The 11,190-nt window shown below is 28.6% G+C and overlaps 1 long non-coding RNA gene across 1 annotated transcript; it reads left to right on the forward strand.

The window, feature by feature from the left end:
- The first annotated feature begins 7,105 nt into the window (after positions 1–7,105).
- On the forward strand, positions 7,106–10,553 carry LOC103309450. The gene is made up of 2 exons (XR_003838946.1): positions 7,106–9,868; positions 9,949–10,553. It is a non-coding gene; the product is annotated as an uncharacterized LOC103309450 (long non-coding RNA).
- Positions 10,554–11,190: the final 637 nt, after the last annotated feature.

Below are 11,190 nucleotides of genomic sequence, written 5' to 3' on the forward strand. Positions count from 1 at the left end.
TTGCCCCCCCCCCCTGGATCCACCACTGCCGTGGGAAGTAATGATGGCCGGTATACTATATGGTACAATTGTATATGGATTATTAGATTGATGTAGGGACGTAGGGTAATGTTCTTATATGCTACTACTGGTGGTTGTGTAGTTTATTGTGTAAGTAGATGAGTAGGTGTGTGTGTGTGTGTATTATCTACATCATCTACTATCAAGTTTATTTTTTTCTAACATTAATTTTTCTTAATTATTGAGGGATGTTCGATGATCGACATTACTACTTTGCCATATTACGCGTTACTTGTGTAATATCAGGTTTTTTTTAGTATGATCAACTTTATGTTGATGGTTTAAATTCATTTTGAGAATATAGGAGTTGAAAAATCAGTGTCAAAAAACTGACTAATTAGCTCTCCAGTTGGCGCTTGTATGGTTTTTTGTGCTTTTTAGGTGTTTTTTAGTGTGTTTGGTTGAGAATGCAGGCAGTCCCTACCTTTTTTTATGCTAACTTGAGGACATTATTATCTGAAATGAAAGTCTTTTTGGCACGGTAAAAAATTAATATACAAATATAATAAAATATGAATATGTATGTAATATATTATATAGTATATTATGCATCATCAAATATAATATTGTGTGCAGTATTGTAAAGTACTAGATTAAAATTCAAAAATGTATTTTAAATAGGTACCTACTTTAGAAAAACGTGCTTGGACCAAGTATTTGTTAATTAAAATTGTTTAAAGTATAATCTGTGTTTACACAAAAATACTTTTAGTAATGAGGAGGTACTCGAATCAAGTTTTCAAAATAATTTGATATATTATGTAAGTTACAGTATATTTTGAATAATAAATTAAAAAAATATCTTTTATAAGACTGATAGTAATATATTATATACTTACATATTAATGTATACTGTATAGGTAATAGTGATGGGCAACGATATCGATAATGCGATACGATATCGATATCTTGACAAATTTCCGACATCGATATCGTTTGGTATTGTATGATATATCGTGATATCGAAAATAATATTTTTCAAGAAAAATACATGGTATTGACATTTGTAGGTTTTAAGCTATAATAAATTAATAAATAATAATAGCCATCGTGATGAAGATCCATTTAAATGGTGGAAAGAAAATTCAAATTTATATCCAGAATTCTTAAAATTGGCAAAAAAATACTTGTCGATAGTCGCAAATAGTGTCCCATGTGAACGTCTGCTTAGTGAGGCTAGCAATATAACTTCAAAGAAATGAAGTAGACTATCTCCAGATCGAGTTAACAATCTTCTCTTTTTGAACTCTTATTAAAAAATCCACTAGGACGTCAGACCACACTTTGGTAAGAACATACATTTTAATTTTTCAAATTTGAATTCAAGACAATATTAAAACAATTATGAATTTATTTTCTAGGATACAGCTATCGGGGTTGAATACATTTATGGAGAAGTCAAGAAGGGTTAACATAAAATATAAAAATGTAAAACAAATTTAACAAAATATTTAACAAATTTATTATAAATAAAAATAATTAAGTAATAAGTAACAAGTTATTACTTATTACTTAGTTATTACTAATAATAAGTAAGTATGTAGTTTAAATGTGTACGATGTCGGTGTACCAATTATAAATAATAAATATTAATTAGCTTAATAAAGTAAATTCCTTAGTGTGATATATATTTAGTTAAATGAATACGAAAAGTTTTTTTTTAATTGTTTAGGTAAACATAAAATTATATTTATGATACGATATCGATATCGTAGAAATAACGATATCGCGATACAATATCGGAAAAATCTGAACGATATCGATACAGAAAATTATATCGTTGCCCAACACTAATAGGTATATCATCACATGTTTTAAATAAAGATTAGGTGGTGTAAATATTTACGTAATAATTGTTTCTTATTAAAGTCTATGATAAACTACTCCGTTTCTTTATTTTGGTTTTGATATTATTAATAATTATACAATTTATTGTATTACGGCTGGAGGGTCACCAAACAATTTAACGCACTTATTTCAGTTTTAAAAAATAATCATTGCTACATTTTACATAGCAATAATAAATACAATAGATATTTATTATACACACATATATGTATATTATATATTAATGTACATAATATAATGAGCTATAATGCATTTTTATAGTAATGAATAATGATCATATATATATGTATATTGTATTTGGTTTTAAAAGACCGACATAATGGCTAGAAGTGGCATATAGAATAGATAAAGGTACTAAGTGCATAGTTTCAACTACTTATAACTAAGTATAATATGTTCATATTAATATTTTTGTATAAACATTTTATTATATTATTATTTTATTATTTTTTATTTATTATATTATTTTAATTTTATTATATTTAGTATAATAGTTTTTAATTGTACGGTAATCCAAACATTTTAATATTATGCAACATTAATACTTTTATTTTAGTTAGTGCATCTGTCATTATTTTAATTCTTAAAATTTTAGACACTTTATTGATAGACGTAGCTGAAAGATCAAAATTAACAATAATGATGTGCAGACGACAACCGGCGGTCTGAAGTTGGATATTTGACGAAATGCGTGTGGGTCATTCGGAAGCATATTATTACGAGTTTAATATTGTACTAAAATTACGGTTAAAATGATCAGAGACTAGGAAACCATGAAACGAAATTATACTTGTACTAAATTCCAGTACCTAAATGTCCTAAACGACTGACACGAATAAGGGACAGTGGCGGAGTAACGCCGTTGACGTGCGTCGGAACAAGTCTGGTTTTAATTCTTATCGTCGGAAAACCTGACGCATTAATTAGATTACCTTTTTGGGCTAAACTAACCCACCGGGTCAACCACTGCGGAAATGTGCGTGGTTGACGGGTGGCAATCTATGACAGTCGCACATAAGCAATCGCGCCAAATTAGAGTACAGTTTCGTATTACAAAAATTAAACAGAACAGTCTGCGGCGAAAGGCATGTCTTAAGTACGATTGTTATTATATCAGCTGCATGCTAGTGTCTTCCAAAATAAATGTTGATTAAAGAGGTCGTTGAAGAATTTCTAGTGAACAAAAATAACCCTTTAAGACAAATAAAATACGTCAGGTTTTTGATTCTATAAGTGGATTGATGATTGTGTTGACTATACAATAATGATGAGTTTTTTTTTAGCGTTTGAAAACACTTTTTTATAATAGAAACAATGCTTCGATTTACTTTGGATTTTGAGGGTAGTTTTTGGTAGCGAATTGGATCTATTTTGTACTTTGGTCAAAAGTAAAATATTCGCAGTACTTTTAAAAATAATTGGGAATTAAAAACAAAAATACGAACATTTGTTAATATTGTAATATTGTTACCAAAATATTAGATCGTTTTTGCTCAAAATTGTTTTTGATCTTATAAAATGATTTATCAGTGAATTAAAATGTAACACACCCATTACAATGGCCCAATCGATACCTACTATACTACAGAGTGGTATCCAGTTCCCACCTTTTTCTTTTTGTATGTGTTACGATCTATGGTTGAAGTTTAGAACAAATGTTTTGATTTTCAACTTAAATATATTTTCAGGTAGGAACGTAGTATATCTAGCTGATACTTTTAGGAAGTCAAAATTAAAATCCAGAACTTTTTTTAAATAATCGGAGTAAACAGGAATTATTACGCAAGACTACAGTATTTGGCCAAAATTAATTTTTTTATTTTGTTGTAATTCAAAAACAAATAACTTTAAATACCTGACATTTTCACCAAATTGGATTTTATATACATGGTAATATTTTAAAAATATTTTGACTTTTATTGAGATATTTAAAGACATTTTTGATCTTTTTATTTTTTTTCTATAAATATCGGCAAAAAATTATCGATCGACAAAAATGGTTGAACATTTAATACAAGGTTGATTCCTTATAAGTTGATATAATAATTATTTAAAAATATTAAGTATACAATATTACAATATATAATCGTATACATATAAACATATAATCCTTCATAATGTGGAAAGATCATCTGTGAATATGCAATATATGTCAAACACCCATAACATTTAAACACATATTCGATGAATAAAGGTCCAACACGCATAATAGGTCTTAGTCTCCTACGCAACATCAAAGAAATTTCCAATAAAGAACAAGCTTAAAAAATTGTCGAGTTCATCTCAAAATGTAGTCAAACAAATAAACTATAGCTTAATCAACATAATATAATGTAAACATAAACTAATTATTTATTGGAAATATTAAGAAATTGTATATAAAATACATGTAAATACATTTTTGAATATAACTAGGTCTCAGATTTGAATGCACTAAAAAAATCAAAAAAAAATCCCCTTTCAAAAAATGCAATTAATATGTAAAATTGTGTAAGTACATTTATAAATATAAAAAAAAAAAATTTGTATTACACTACAATGGCAAATTTCAATCTTGTCTAATTTAAAACCAGATTACCTGATGTTATGTATAGTTCAAAATTAAAATGATTTATGTTACCTAGTACCATGTAGTACTATGTTTATATTTCAATGAAGTCTATTTTTGCGTCATAATACGACAAACGGGTAAAAAATGTCTTAAAAAATTTTAATGTGCATTGATAACGTCAAAATGTTCCCAAAAAATTTTATAGTTATAACACGGAGACTTCAAACACATTTGTAGCTTGAAAAGCTTCGTGTAAGACTTTCAAAAAAATAGATGCAAATCAATTGAAATCCGAGCCCTAATAATAACCTTAGATATTTAAGCCGGTAAAATTTAAATAAAAATAATTAATAAGAAAGAGACATTGCCGCAATTTTTTTTTAAGACATTTTAATATTAAATTTGTACAAATTTAGATAATTAATCGAAGAAGAACTGTTTTATAGATTTTTGATTTACCGTAGTCTTCTAATATTATTAAGATCCCCCAATAGAAAATAGAGATTATACATTATGTAATTTCAAAATATGCACATAATGCATAATATTATAATATCTAGGTACTCACGGTTTAAACAATTATTGATTAAATCAAAATTGTTTTTTGATAAAGGACTATTGTATACTTCAGAAATAAGTCTACCTATATTTAAAGTAATTGTAAAACTACCTATAGGTTCGAGAGTTATTATAAAATTATCTAGTACACAGGCGTCACGTAAGAATGACAAAATATAGAGTTTACAAATATAAAAATTACGCGTCGAAACATATTTCGTTTTACGACTTGAATTGAAATATAGTTTCGTATCCATGTAGACTTGTATTATTATTGTTATCATCATTATCATACCATTCCCTCGCAACTATCCGAGAAATATAAAATTCCGTTTATTCGTATAAAACACGATTTACATATTTTATGAAATATTTTTATAGAATAATAGATGTGAGAGTAAGGTATATTATTAATGGGTATAATGGTGGTACATGTAGAGCTGATGCACATGAACTAGATTCAAGTTATAAAATGAGATGTATAATATGTCGACATGTCGTACAATGAACATAATATTGCATTGTGCGTGCAGTTAATTAACGTCTGTTGTTTAACAGACAATATTGTAAACAGTTTTGGTGGACATGTTTCTAAGCAAGTGCAAACTGTACAGTCAAATGCAATTCTCAGAATAAGAATGCATTCTACGGATTTTGAACATATTTCTAGTCTTTGAAACACTCACACTCACGTGAATGCGAATTTTAATACCATTACCACCAGTAAATAAGTTAAAATTATATTATGGCGCACTCAACGACTTGTGTAGAAATTAGTCCATTTGAGATAATATGACGTGTACAAATATTAATGATTGTATATATTATATATATATATATATATATATTAACAATCTTTTTATAATAAATTATAAAAGTTATTAAATGTAATACGAGTATATTATAATTAACATGAATGACATGATGACAATGGGGCAATTACGACTATTATTCATTATAACGAAACCTCATAATTTTTTTTAGGATTCCAAAGAGTTAGAGATAAAAATTAAAAATGAATCTGGATCTAGGTTAAATATTCAAATTGTATTTATATTGGTAGAAAATTATAAGGGCAATCAGTGGATTGATAAAAACATTGAGGTCATTTATAAAGGACGATAGTTGGATTAAAGTGATTTCGGGATGGTATTAGTTTAATATTTTATCTTGCAGGTTTGTAGTTTGATATTTTATTTGAGTAATTTGAAAGAACTAGAGATTTGTCTTAGGTAGTTTTAAAGTATATCTATTCTGAGGAGACTATAGGATTTTGGATTTTTGCTAAAACTATACATTTGGATTTTTATAGTACCTTGAATATTTCGGTTCTTTTCTGTTTAAAAAATATGTTTTACTGGAGTTGAATATTTTTTAATACGTGCTTGACAAATTTTGTAACTTTCCGAGTGCTTACTAAGGCAGAGGGCGCATTTTATGGTAGGTTAACATTTTTTTAACGAGAAAAAAATTTAAGCATACTGAGTATACAGTGTGGCTTGCTAATATTGTGTTATTGAGCTGAGCGAGGCGAAGCCGAACGAAGCTCTTATATGCGGGATAGCTGTTTACTAAACGGCATACTTCTTTGCAACGGATTAACCGATCTCGACCAAACTTGGCACAGTGATAGTGTGGCCACCGCTGAGTGCCAACAAGTGGTTTTGATGTCCTACCTACCATAATCACCGAAAAACTAAATTTTGATACCTTAATTTTGTCTCCGTAGAAACATAGATCCGCCATAAATCAATAATTTCACAACAAATATACTTGAAACATGCCTAACTTCGGTGTGTTTAACTCGCTTAGCTCAATTCCTTGCAATCAGCGAACCTAATTGCAGTCCTAGTAATATAATGTAGGTAATTGTTATTATTTATTATAAACAAAACTTCATTATTGCTAAACGATAAAATAACGAACAAATAAGGAACAATAATAATATGTTGAAATCTTTCATTAAAAATTAATAAACAACATTAGCGATGTCATGATAATTATTATGTCTGAAAGATATTGTTATGTGAAGTAATTTAAAAATGTATTTATGCAATAAATTATTCTGAGTTATTTTTCAGTCCTCTAAAATATTATTATTATGTTTGTCGGAATGCAGTAATTTTTTGAAGGAATGCGAGTGAATGGTGATGGTGAACACATTCATTTAGATTATAAAAATAACGGTGACCAATAAATGAATTCCTTTTTTTCGTGAATATATGATAATATATTTGTTTTCAAAATGAATGTCCCAAACACCGGTTAAATATCTCAACAATTCATTAGTGTGCGCATATTATAGCTGAAAGTAAATTTATTACCGTCAGGGAAAAAAATGTGACGGTAATTTGTGTACGATACGAATTGGGATCGATTGCCGAGTCGCGGACGATCTAAAACGAAACGAGAAGTGTTTAGTAAACAGTATACCGAGTATCTTGTTAACCGATTTCAATTTATGGGGTAACGTCGTCGTTTATAATAATATATAGTGGCGCGCGCACGTTAGTACCTACGTAACGAAATGCCACCGATCAAGACGTTTTCAAGTGAATTCTCTAAAACCGATTCGTACGGTTTACCTGATTAATGACTACGATTATTTTGCAAATACGGTCAAGTTGAGTCTTTTGCACAAAAGAACGTTTAGTGTTTTTTCCTCCTCGTCCTCCTCTCATCCTTTTCCACGTCCACCGACGGCGCGCTCCAAAGTTATATGGATTTTTATTTTTCCACCTTGACCAACGATTCAGAACTAAACTGACCATTGACAACCCACGAGTTATATATTATATTATGTTAATGTAATATTGTAACAATTCGGTATCGATGGAAATATATTCGAGTATGAAATTCACGAGTTAAGAGTAAAATAATGAACCTCAATAATCACGTCTTCTTAAGAGTACAATAATGGGCCTATTATAGGTTAGCAGACTTTTTTCTATCAGTTTCATCCCATTTTAGTTTCTAAACACGAGTTTAGAACACCAACATCTTATATTCCCGTTGTGTCCGATAGTTACCTAATAGTAGGTACATAATATAATTACAATTGAATAAACAAATAACTTAAAATGTTTCTATTCAAAGTAAATTCATGCTAGTCGAAATTATTAAAAAAATATCAAAATATGAGTATTTAATAAAGATTGATATAGCCAGTCTAAAAAAATAGATACCAAAATATAAAGGTTACCAAACTCTATTTAAATTGTATTCAGAACTATAGTTTGTTGCGTTTTCAAATTTTGCAATATTATATTAATGGTTAATATTTTGTTCTCATGCGGTGCACGCCAAAGCTATGGAATAGTATTTTGCCACCTTGACCAACGATTCAGAACCATATTGGCCATACAAAACCCACGAGTTATATGTTAGTTTAATATTATACCAATTCGGTACTGATAAAAATATATTCTAGTATAATTCACGAGTTGAGAATATAATAATGTAACTATATAGGTAAGCAGATTTTTTTTTATCAATTTCATTCCATTTTATCTCTAAACATGAGTTTAGGACACCATCATTTTATATCCCTGTTGTGTCGGCTAGTTTAGTTTAGTTACCTAAAAGTTCAATTATACATAATTTAGTTACAGTTGAATAAATAAAGTAGTTTAAAATCGTTAAAAGTAAACTCGTATTAACCTACAGGATCAAAAATAATACATGTATCGAAATATGAGTACTTAATTTGGATTCACATTATCTAATATTAAAAAATAAGTATCAAAATATTATAAAGGTTACCAAATTATTTTTAAATTGTATACGGAGTTTATCGCGTTGTATTAAAATACGTTTAGAAACCAGAAATTTAGCACGCTCGCAGAGTGAGCTTTCCCAACTTGTTTTTTTTTTCAACGCGCAGCTGCATGTAGGGACATGTCGGTGGAAGATTAGGATCAAAGTTCTGAAAAGTTTTTGCATCTCTCGCCCACATCTACTGGCCATATGATTAAGTCATATATTTCCAGTTCCTGATCGGCTTATAAGTCGACACGATTTGTGAAAATGTTCCGGTATAAAACTATAGGTTTTTCTTACCGTGGTAAAACACGAACACTAATATTGTACCAGTCTATACGCAAAATTTCACTGTAACATCTTGTACACTCACGGAGAGCGGTACAGACAGTCTTGATATTTAACATGGATATATTTTTGGGCTGGATACAAAATTTTTTTCCAACCAATTTTGCGTAGGTAACGCTTTGTTTATCGCCATGGAAACGCAAATCAATAAAATAAAATAAAATATTATATTATATTAAAAATCAATCTTTAATTCTTAATTCAATAAATTCCTAACAAAATGTAGCACGCTACTTGATATTTTATCACATACCCAAATACATATCTATGATTCCTCAAATTGTTCATGCAGAGGAAAAGTATCTAGTATAGCATGCTACATTTTTTCAATGTCTTAAATACCTTTTCCCGAAATCAGTAAGTACAAGAAAATACGATGTCACACCCTATATAATAATTTATCGTAATAACTTATTAAGCATAATAATTTTATTCTTTTAATAGCCAATTTAAAACAGAAAATAATAATAAAAACGAAATTGCCCTTCACTTTTTCGAAATTTATCGATAATCTTCTGATTTTATTGTTTATCCTATTCAATTATAGACCACTTCCAATATTTGAAATGATCATATTATTGGTAAATGTGGACGATGGCCAACAACCAAGCCATTAATATTGAATTATTAATCTATGGCTTGAGCATACCCCAAATCGACTTTTCACTGGTGCTCTGGCTAACAGATATTAACATAACACCATCTGTGTTATTTTATGCGTTTGGATATTGCATCTCCAGTCAGGTACTACCTTAGTTATTATCAATATTTATTACAACTGCTCTATATAATTTTTTGTTAAAAATATACTATTGATTTTGTAGAAAAAAAAAATTCGGTTATTATTTATTAAAGAGAAAGTAATGACGAAAATCCGGTATTGATAATAATATGAAACACAAAGAACACCCATAATCACCCAATCGATGAAAAAACACCAACTCAACACGCTGACCATCGGATACACATTGTAAATATTTACCTTTTTACAATAATTACTCGAGCACCACTGGAAGACATCCAAACCACACCTACACGAGGTTAATGTCTCGAAGGCGTACTTGTCTTTACCACCGTGCTACGATCAAGTATAATATAGATCGGACTCGTAAAACTTCTAAAGAAAAATCAGATTTATTTGTTGAAAGATCAGCTATACGAAAATAGCAAGATTGCAAGGTACTTATACCTACCTACGTCGTACACGTCACGTGCTATATACTCACACACTATACATTATTATATTGTTATTATTATTTCATATACTATTATATTATATAAAATAGAATTCAGTAAAGACACTAAACATGAAAACTTTGCTTGTAATAAATTAAATGTCCTCTTCAAAACAGAATAATAACCATCGTTTTAGGAAGAAAAAATAAATGTTAGGATAACGTTTTATAATATATGATTACGCATGACTTTATTACAGAATTTTTTATAGAGTGTTAATATTATTAGTTTATGGAATATGGAATAACAAATAAATAAGTACTTTTATTTTTATTGTCATCTGTGTACGTATAATGTGCACACATTATATTAATATGTATATATGAATCGTACATAACATGTACTTAAGTTTCAATTTTGAACTAATACAATAAAATATTGGAAATTATATTATTATTGAGTAAGTATAAATTACTGTTGTTAAAAAAAATCTTATTTGTTTAATATATAAAATACAAATTATGCGTTACCTATTGCGTTACATTAATTATTTTGCGCATAAATATATAATGATGTTGAAAACGAAAATTTTCCATCGAGATTTCAGGACATACACCTAGATCGATCTTCAGAACCATTATATAGATATTATTTCGATAATAAATTGCAAATACACATTAAAAAAAAAAGTCTTTTATTTCAGTTTGGTGTTATGGTTGGTTTTAAATCGTAAATGTATTGATGAGTCGTATTGTTTTTATTCACAGGAATATAATATGTATACCCAGAGTACATTATTATTTATTAAGCATTGTTCCGATGCGCAAAGGTACCATTGAAATGAGAAACCATGCACGTTCTATTGTTGTTCAGTTATAAATTAAATTACC

This window comes from Acyrthosiphon pisum, chromosome A1 (genome assembly GCF_005508785.2).
Source record: "Acyrthosiphon pisum isolate AL4f chromosome A1, pea_aphid_22Mar2018_4r6ur, whole genome shotgun sequence".
Taxonomy (NCBI): Eukaryota; Metazoa; Arthropoda; class Insecta; order Hemiptera; family Aphididae; genus Acyrthosiphon; species Acyrthosiphon pisum.